This window comes from Somniosus microcephalus, unplaced genomic scaffold (assembly GCF_052327205.1).
Source record: "Somniosus microcephalus isolate GS21.2 unplaced genomic scaffold, FLI_Smic_1.0 scaffold1622, whole genome shotgun sequence".
NCBI classification, from domain to species: Eukaryota; Metazoa; Chordata; class Chondrichthyes; order Squaliformes; family Somniosidae; genus Somniosus; species Somniosus microcephalus.
Window position 1 is genome coordinate 4056 of NW_028226809.1, and position 10238 is coordinate 14293.

General features: G+C 49.3%; 1 non-coding gene across 1 annotated transcript; it reads right to left on the bottom strand.

Annotated features, from left to right (window-relative positions):
• Nucleotides 1-8576: 8576 nt before the first annotated feature.
• Nucleotides 8577-8668, bottom strand: trnac-gca (transfer RNA cysteine (anticodon GCA)). Its single transcript is given in 2 exon segments — nucleotides 8577-8612; nucleotides 8632-8668. It is a non-coding gene; the product is annotated as a tRNA-Cys (tRNA).
• Nucleotides 8669-10238: the final 1570 nt, after the last annotated feature.

The following is a 10238-nucleotide window of genomic DNA, read 5'->3' on the forward strand; positions in this document are numbered from 1 at the left end:
CGAACAGGGAAGGTGGCGGGACCTTGAGGGTGGATAGGCCGCAGGTGTTACGCGGTGGGCGGTTTAAAATCTGCTGGTTGTCGACTGTGAGTGGGGGGGGGGGGTCCGCCGTATGCTAACGTGACGCTTTGGAGGTGGGATTGGAAGTCTAGGCCTAGTAGGACGGCAGCGCATAGCTGGGGCAGGACGAGGAGTTTAAAATTTTTATACTCCGTACACTTAACCGACAGGGTCACAACACAGTAGCCGCTGATGTCTGTGGCGTGTGACCTCGATGCCATCGAGATCCGGTTGCGCGTTGGCAGGACAGGGAGGGAGTAGTGGCTCACCGTGTCTGGGTGGATGAAGCTCTCCGTGCTTCCGCTGTCGAACAGGCAGGTCGTGGCGTGGCCGTTTACTTTGATGTCCATCATCGAGTTGGACAGGTGATGCGGGCGGGCCTGGTCCAGTGTGACGGAGGCTAGTGTATAGCTGAGCGAGTTGTTGTAGTCTGCGGTTGAGGCGGTAGTCGGGTCTAGAGGCACGGTGGCGGTCGGGCGTGGTGGGTAAAATGGCGTCTCCCACGAGGTTGGACAAAATGGCGGAGAAGATGGCTGCCCCCATAACTCACATGAGGCACTGCTGGTGTCGGTTGCCTGTATCAAAGATGGCCACCCCCGTGACTCACATGTGGGGATGCTGGCCTCTGTTGCCTTGAAGGAAGATGGCCGCCCCCACAGCTCGCATGAGGCACTGCTGGCCTCTGATGATCCACCTCTGCAGGCCTTAGCGAAGTGGCCTTTCTTCATGCAGTTGGAGCAGGTAGAGTTCCTGGCTGGGCAGCGCGACCTCGGGTGTTTCGCCTGGCCGCAGAAGAAGCAGCCGGCGGCCCGATCGCGGGGGTCCGATGTCGGAGCCGGTACCGGGGGTGGCGGTCTCGATCGGGTCCGGGACGCCAACGCTGAGGTAGGTCCCAGGGGGGTTGCTGCGGGGGGTATCGCGGTCGGGGTCGGTCTCAAGTACCAGGGTCGCGACTTACAGTACCTTGAGTATGCCTCGAGGTCCCGATGGGCCACCTCTAGAGAGAGAGCGAGGGCTGCAGCTTTGTCCAGGTCGAGGTCCCTTGCTTCCAGTAGTCTTTGCCGTGAGTAGTCGGACCGCAGGCCTTTCACGAAGGCATCGCGGACATTGTCTTCAGTATTTTCTGCCGCCGTTACCGCTTTAAAGTTACAGTCTCTGCCGAGTGCTTGTAGCACCCGTAAAAATTCCTCCACGGGCTCTCCTGGCTGTTGCGGGCGGGATCTCAGGAGGTGTCTGGCATACATGGAATTTACCGGGGTTTGGTACTGTCTTTTCAGCCGGTTGATGGCGTCCTCGTATGTTTCAAGGTCCCGGATGAGTGCGAATACTTTAGGGCTCACTTGGGCGTTCAGAACTCTTAGCATGGATTTCTGAGGCACGCCGGATTCTCCCAGGTAGGCTTCGAAGCAGCTCAGCCAGTGTTCGAAGTCGAGGGCTGAGTTTGCTGCCTGTGGGTTTAGATCCAGGTACGGTGGTCTGAGGGCTCGCAGCCAGGCCGGCTGCTGTGGCTGTTGTAGCTGGGCGTCTGGCTGGTCGCTTGGCTGGTCGTTTGACTGCTCAGGTGTCGACATTTTAAAATTTAGCCAATAAAATTGATATACCTATCAATTCATCCAATGAAAAGCGACGAGTTAAGAAAGTAACTATAGGTTTTTATTGGCTAAATAACAGAGCCCACCCCCGTGGGTGATCGGATACAACAAGGAGGAATGCCAGCCAGTCGACTACCTTTATACCTGGGCAGGTAGGTGGAGTCATGGGTGGAGTCAGCAGTGGTCAGCCCAGGTATAGCAGCGTGACAAGAGGCGACCTCGTATAGTGATACAACAGTGTGAACAGTGATAACTATAGTGTAACGATAGTGAACGATAAAAGTGGTTTACCACACACAGTAGGTGCAGAACAAGGCTACACAGCCCCTGGGCCCACTCCACTACCCACACGGCCATGAGCATTCCGAACCTAGACTCATGTCCAATTTCCTGCCCGCTCCCCCTCACCCTTAATTCCCTTTACTTCTAGGAAACTATCTATTTCTGTTTTAAATTTATTTAATGATGTAGCTTCCACAGCTTTCTGGGGCAGCAAATTCCACAAACCTACTACCCTCTGAGTGAAGAAGTTTCTCCTCATCTCAGTTTTGAATGAGCAGCCCCTTATTTTAACATTATGCCCCCTAGTTCTAGTTTCACCCATCATTGGGAACTCAAGGCGGATAAATCACCTGGACCTGATGGCTTACATCCTAGGGTCTTGAGGGAAGTGACGGTAGGGATTGTGGATGCATTGGTAATAATTTTCCAAAACTCCCTGGACTCGGCAAAGGTCCCGGCAGACTGGAAAACTGCTAATGTAACACCCTTATTTAAAAAGGGCAGTAGACAGAAGGCTGGAAACTATAGACCGGTTAGCCTAACATCTGTGGTAGGTAAAATTTTGGAGTCCATTATTAAGGAGACAGTAACGGGACATTTGGATAATCATAATTTAATAGGACAAAGTCAGCATGGTTTTATGAAGGGGAAGTCATGTTTGACAAATTTGCTGGAGTTCTTTGAGGAAGTAACGTATAGGGTGGATAAAGGGGAACCAGTGGACGTAGTGTATTTAGACTTCCAAAAGGCATTTGACAAGGTGCCACACAAAAGATTATTGCTTAAGATAAAAAATCACGGGATTGGGGGTAATATTCTGGCATGGATAGAGGATTGGCTATCTAACAGAAGGCAGAGAGTTGGAATAAATGGTTCATTCTCAGACTGGCAATCAGTAACTAGTGGTGTTCCGCAGGGGTCAGTGCTGGGTCCCCAACTCTTTACAATCTATATTAACGATTTGGAGGAGGGGACCGAGTGTAACATATCAAAGTTTGCAGATGATACTAAGATGGGAGGGAAAGTAGTGAGTGAGGAGGACATAAAAAACCTGCAAGGGGACATCGACAGGCTAAGTAAGTGGGCAGAGATTTGGCAGATGGAATACAATACTGGAAAGTGTGAGGTTATGCACTTTGGCAGGAAAAATCGTAGAGCAAGTTATTATCTTAATGGCAAGAAACTGGAAAGTACTGAAGTACAAAGGGATCTGGGGGTCCTGGTGCACGAAACTCAAAAGGTTAGTATGCAGGTGCAGCAAGTGATTAAGAAGGCCAATGGAATGTTGGCTTTCATTGCTAGGGGGATAGAATATAAAAATAGGGAGGTATTGCTTCAGTTGTACAAGGTATTGGTGAGACCGCACCTGGAATACTGCATACAGTTTTGGTGTCCATACTTAAGAAAGGACATACTTGCTCTCGAGTCAGTACAAAGAAGGTTCACTCGGTTAATCCCGGGGATGAGGGGATGGACATATGAGGAGAGGTTGAGTAGATTGGGACTCTACTCATTGGAGTTCAGAAGAATGAGAGGCGATCTTATTGAAACATATAAGATTGTGAAGGGGTTGGATCGGGTGGATGGGGGGAGGATGTTCCCGATGATGGGTGAAACTAGAACTAGGGGGCATAGTCTTAGAATAAGGGGCTGCTCTTTCAAAACTGAGATGAGGAGGAACTACTTCACTCAGAGGGTGGTAGGTCCATGGAATATGCTGCCCCAAAAAGCTGTAGAAGCTACATCATTACATAAATTTAAAACAGAAATAGACAGTTTCCTAGAAGTAAAGGGAATTAAGGGTTACCGGGAGCGGGCAGGAATTTGGACATGAGTCTAGGTTCGGATCGGTCATGACCCTATGGGTAGCGGAGCGGGCCCAGGGGCCGTGTAGCCTGATCCTGCTCCTATTTCATGTGTCTAATTCTGTTAGATTCAGGAGATGGTTCTGTGATAGTGGATTGGCGGTTAGGATCAGATCAGCCATGATCTGATTGAATGGCGGAGCAGGCTCGAGGGGCCGATTGGCCTACTCCTGCTCCGATTTCTTATGTTCTTATGTTCTTATTTATATATATCAAAAAAAGCAGTGGCCCCAGCATTGACCCTTAGGGAACACCACTGTCTACCATCCTCCAGTCTGAAAAACAGCCATTTACCACAAGTCGCTGTTTTCTGTCCTTAAGCCAATTCCTTATCCAAGCTGCCACTGACCCACCTATTCCATGAGCCTCAATTTTGTTAACCAGCCTTCTATGTGGTACTTTGTCAAGCGCCTTACAAAAATCCATGTAGACAACATCCATTGCATTCCTTTCAGCAATCTTCCCTGTTCATCAAAAAATTCAATTAGATTAGTCAAACATGATCTGCCTTTTACAAATCTGTATTGGCTCTACTTAATTAGCTTAAACCTCTCCAGTGCCCTTAATATTTTCCTTGATTATAATTTTGAAAACTTTACCCACCACTAATGTTAAACTGACCGGCCTGTAGTTACTAGGATTGTCTTTACACCCTTTCTTGAACAATGGTGTCACATTTGGAACTTTCCAATCCTCAGGCACCTTCCCTGCATCTAGGGAAGATTGGAAAATTATAGCAAGCCCTTCCGCTATCTCCTCCCCCAATTCTCTTAGCAACCTGGGATGCAAGCCATCTGGACCTTGCGACTTGTCCACTCTAAGCATACCCAGCCTTTCTAGTACATCCTGTCTATCAGTTTTCACCCCTTCCATTGCTTCTACCTTTTCCACTTCTACCGATATTTTGTCAGCATCCACCTCCTTAGTAAACACCAATACAAAGTATTCATTGAGTATTCTAGCCTTGCCCTGCGCCTCTAAGCATATATCACCTTCTTTGTCCCTAATAGGCCGCACCACACCTCTTACTACCCGCTTACTAATTACATGCCGGAATGAATATTTTACATCAGTCTTTACAATAGAAGACACTAAGAATATCCCAACACTGGACAAACAGGGGGCTAAAGGGGGGAAGGAGCTAAACACGATCAAAATCACTAAGGAAGTGGTACTCGGTAAAATAACGGGACTCAAGGCGGATAAATCACCTGGACCTGATGGCTTACATCCTAGGGTCTTGAGGGAAGTGGCGGTAGGGATTGTGGATGCATTGGTAATAATTTTCCAAAACACCCTGGACTTGGCAAAGGTCCCGGCAGACTGGAAAACTGCTAATGTAACACCCTTATTTAAAAAGGGCAGTAGACAGAAGGCTGGAAACTATGGACCGGTTAGCCTAACATCTGTGGTAGGTAAAATTTTGGAGTCCATTATTAAGGAGACAGTAACGGGACATTTGGATAATCATAATTTAATAGGACAAAGTCAGCATGGTTTTATGAAGGGGAAGTCATGTTTGACAAATTTGCTGGAGTTCTTTGAGGAAGTAACGTATAGGGTGGATAAAGGGGAACCAGTGGATGTAGTGTATTTAGACTTCCAAAAGGCATTTGACAAGGTGCCACACAAAAGATTATTGCTTAAGATAAAAAATCACGGGATTGGGGGTAATATTCTGGCATGGATAGAGGATTGGCTATCTAACAGAAGGCAGAGAGTTGGGATAAATGGTTCATTCTCAGACTGGCAATCAGTAACTAGTGGTGTTTCGCAGGGGTCAGTGCTGGGTCCCCAACTCTTTACAATCTATATTAATGATTTGGAGGAGGGGACCGAGTGTAACATATCAAAGTTTGCAGATGATACTAAGATGGGAGGGAAAGTAGTGAGTGAGGAGGACATAAAAAACCTGCAAGGGGACATCGACAGGCTAAGTAAGTGGGCAGAGATTTGGCAGATGGAATACAATACTGGAAAGTGTGAGGTTATGCACTTTGGCAGGAAAAATTGTAGAGCAAGTTATTATCTTAATGGCAAGAAACTGGAAAGTACTGAAGTACAAAGGGATCTGGGGGTCCTGGTGCACGAAACTCAAAAGGTTAGTATGCAGGTGCAGCAAGTGATTAAGAAGGCCAATGGAATGTTGGCTTTCATTGCTAGGGGGATAGAATATAAAAATAGGGAGGTATTGCTTCAGTTGTACAAGGTATTGGTGAGACCGCACCTGGAATACTGCGTACAGTTTTGGTGTCCATACTTAAGAAAGGACATACTTGCTCTCGAGTCAGTGCAAAGAAGGTTCACTCGGTTAATCCCGGGGATGAGGGGATGGACATATGAGGAGAGGTTGAGTAGATTGGGACTCTACTCATTGGAGTTCAGAAGAATGAGAGGCGATCTTATTGAAACATGTAAGATTGTGAAGGGGTTGGATCGGGTGGATGCGGGGAAGATGTTCCTGATGATGGGTGAAACTAGAACTAGGGGGCATAGTCTTAGAATAAGGGGCTGCTCTTTCAAAACTGAGATGAGGAGGAACTACTTCACTCAGAGGGTGGTAGGTCCATGGAATATGCTGCCCCAATAAGCTGTAGAAGCTACGTCATTACATTAATTTAAAACAGAAAGAGACAGTTTCCTAGAAGTAAAGGGAATTAAGGGTTATGGGGAGCGGGCAGGAATTTGGACATGAGTCTAGGATCGGAACGGTCATGGCCCTGTGGGTAGCAGAGCGGGCCCAGGGGCCGTGTAGCCTGATCCTGCTCCTATTTCGTGTGTCTAATTCTGTTAGATTCAGGAGATGGTTCTGTGATAGTGGATTGGCAGTTAGGATCAGATCAGCCATGATCTTATTGAATGGCAGAGCAGGCTCGAGGGGCCGATTGGCCTACTCCTGCTCCTATTTCTTATGTTCCTATGTAAGAAGATTTTTAGGTTCCCTTTTATGCTAACCGCCATTCCATTCTCATATTCTCTTTTTGCCAATCTTATTTTCATCCTCACTTCCCCTCACAACTTATTGTATTGGGTCTGGTTCTCCCTGAAATAATTCACCTGACATGCACTCTTTTTTTGGATCATCATGACTTGGCTTTGTATTCCACTACAGTCCTCCGATCTACCAGCCGAGCAGCAGCAGGACGTGAAGCCACAGCAACGATGAAAGAAGCCGAGAAGATCCCGAGACTGCGGCAGGGAAGCGAGGTGAGCGGAAAGTGGCGGCCGTCCCGAGCGTGAGGGAGCAGCCGAGAGCGCTGTCTGACTGATAGACGACTTCTTTTGCCTGAAAGTGAGTGCTGAGTGTTTCAAAGTGTTGCTGCTCAATGGCACTCCCTGCTGGTGAGCAGACACAAATGCTCAAGCAAAACAGCTGTGTGCTGGTGGACGCAGAGAGCATTAAAGTTCGAGACAAGAAAAAGAGGTGTCTTGTGCCTTCGTGGCAACATGATGCACTATAAAGTGAAGAGAGGAGCTTTGAGCGAAATGCTGCTTACCACCCGCTTACTGCAAAAGCACGCGAGCTCCTTCGAGCCGGAATTGAACCAGCGACCTAAGGATGACTTTGCTTTGATATTCCACTACAGTCCTCCGCTCTACCAGCTGAGCTATCGAAGGGAAGCGGCAAAGGTGCTTTTGTTTGCCGATAGTTTGCCGTGCGCATTTTGACGCTTCTGGCCTGGCGGAGTCACGTGCGCGTCATCGGTACCTGCTCGTGCCGCAGCGTTGGTGGGACTGTGAGCTGCCAGCTACTCTCCACAGCCTGGATAACGCGTCTGACTACAAATCAGAAGATTGTAGGTTTGACTCCTATCTGGCTCGGAGTTTTTTGCAAACAGCGCGTTATAAATGTAAACACCTTGCAAGATGCCCTACATGGCAGCGCTGCCTGGCCGCTTGCATGGCAAGTGCCTTCTCAGCGCAGCAGGCAGCACGTCAGTCTCCTAATGCGAAGATCCTGAGTTGAATCTTCGGAGAAGGCGTCAGTGCTGGCAAAGTCGTTTTTTGGGCTTCTCTCACCTTTGCTGGATGTGAAAAGCAAGAAATCTTGCTTACGACATGGCAGAAAAAGATTTGCTGTCCGTTTTTCCCGTCTGACAGGGGTTCAGTGACGCGAGAGCCCATTTCGTTCTGAATAATTGCTCTAAGCCAAAAGGAAAGTGGAGAATGCGGGCATCGATCCCGCTACCTCTCACATGCTAAGCGAGCGCTCTACCATTTGAGCTAATTCCCCAGTCGCTTTATGTACGGTGCTTTAGTTTGCTCCTCAGTAGCCTCTTCGCACTCGCCGCCACGCTGCTCCGCGACCGGCAGAGAAATCCTGCTTGAGGATCGGCCCACTCCTTGACTTCATTAAATACTTTGCTCCAATCGGCGTTGCCGAGCAGCAGTAGGACGTGAAGCCACAGCAACGATGAAAGAAGCCGAGAAGATCCCGAGACTGCGGCAGGGAAGCGAGGTGAGCGGAAAGTGGCGGCCGTCCCGAGCGTGAGGGAGCAGCCGAGAGCGCTGTCTGGCTGATAGACGACTTCTTTTGCCTGAAAGTGAGTGCTGAGTGTTTCAAAGTGTTGCTGCTCAATGGCACTCCCTGCTGGTGAGCAGACACAAATGCTCAAGCAAAACAGCTGTGTGCTGGTGGACGCAGAGAGCATTAAAGTTCGAGACAAGAAAAAGAGGTGTCTTGTGCCTTCGTGGCAACATGATGCACTATAAAGTGAAGAGAGGAGCTTTGAGCGAAATGCTGCTTACCACCCGCTTACTGCAAAAGCACGCGAGCTCCTTCGAGCCGGAATTGAACCAGCGACCTAAGGATGACTTTGCTTTATATTCCACTGCAGTCCTCCGCTCTACCAGCTGAGCTATTGAAGGGAAGCGGCAAAGGTGCTTTTGTTTGCCGATAGTTTGCCGTGCGCATTTTGACGCTTCTGGCCTGGCGGAGTCACGTGCGCGTCATCGGTACCTGCTCGTGCCGCAGCGTTGGTGGGACTGTGAGCTGCCAGCTACTCTCCACAGCCTGGATAACACGTCTGACTACAAATCAGAAGATTGTAGGTTTGACTCCTATCTGGCTCGGAGTTTTTTGCAAACAGCGCGTTATAAATGTAAACACCTTGCAAGATGCCCTACATGGCAGCGCTGCCTGGCCGCTTGCATGGCAAGTGCCTTCTCAGCGCAGCAGGCAGCACGTCAGTCTCCTAATGCGAAGATCCTGAGTTGAATCTTCGGAGAAGGCGTCAGTGCTGGCAAAGTCGTTTTTTGGGCTTCTCTCACCTTTGCTGGATGTGAAAAGCAAGAAATCTTGCTGACGACATGGCAGAAAAAGATTTGCTGTCCGTTTTTCCCGTCTGACAGGGGTTCAGTGACGCGAGAGCCCATTTCGTTCTGAATAATTGCTCTAAGCCAAAAGGAAAGTGGAGAATGCGGGCATCGATCCCGCTACCTCTCACATGCTAAGCGAGCGCTCTACCATTTGAGCTAATTCCCCGGTCGCTTTGTGCATGGTGCGTTAGTTTGCTCCTCAGTAGCCTCTTCGCACTCGCCGCCACGCTGCTCCGCGACCGGCAGAGAAATCCTGCTTGAGGATCGGCCCACTCCTTGACTTCATTAAATACTTTGCTCCAATTGGCGTTGCCGAGCAGCAGTAGGACGTGAAGCCACAGCAACGATGAAAGAAGCCGAGAAGATCCCGAGACTGCGGCAGGGAAGCGAGGTGAGCGGAAAGTGGCGGCCGTCCCGAGCGTGAGGGGGCAGCCGAGAGCGCTGTCTGACTGATAGACGACTTCTTTTGCCTGAAAGTGAGTGCTGAGTGTTTCAAAGTGTTGCTGCTCAATGGCACTCCCTGCTGGTGAGCAGACACAAATGCTCAAGCAAAACAGCTGTGTGCTGGTGGACGCAGAGAGCATTAAAGTTCGAGACAAGAAAAAGAGGTGTCTTGTGCCTTCGTGGCAACATGATGCACTATAAAGTGAAGAGAGGAGCTTTGAGCGAAATGCTGCTTACCACCCGCTTACTGCAAAAGCACGCGAGCTGTTTCGAGCCGGAATTGAACCAGCGACCTAAGGATGACTTTGACTTTGTATTCCACTACAGTCCTCCGCTCTACCAGCTGAGCTATCGAAGGGAAGCGGCAAAGGTGCTTTTGTTTGCCGATAGTTTGTCGTGCGCATTTTGACGCTTCTGGCCTGGCGGAGTCACGTGCGCGTCATCGGTACCTGCTCGTGCCGCAGCGTTGGTGGGACTGTGAGCTGCCAGCTACTCTCCACAGCCTGGATAACGCGTCTGACTACAAATCAGAAGATTGTAGGTTTGACTCCTATCTGGCTCGGAGTTTTTTGCAAACAGCGCGTTATAAATGTAAACACCTTGCAAGATGCCCTACATGGCAGCGCTGCCTGGCCGCTTGCATGGCAAGTGCCTTCTCAGCGCAGCAGGCAGCACG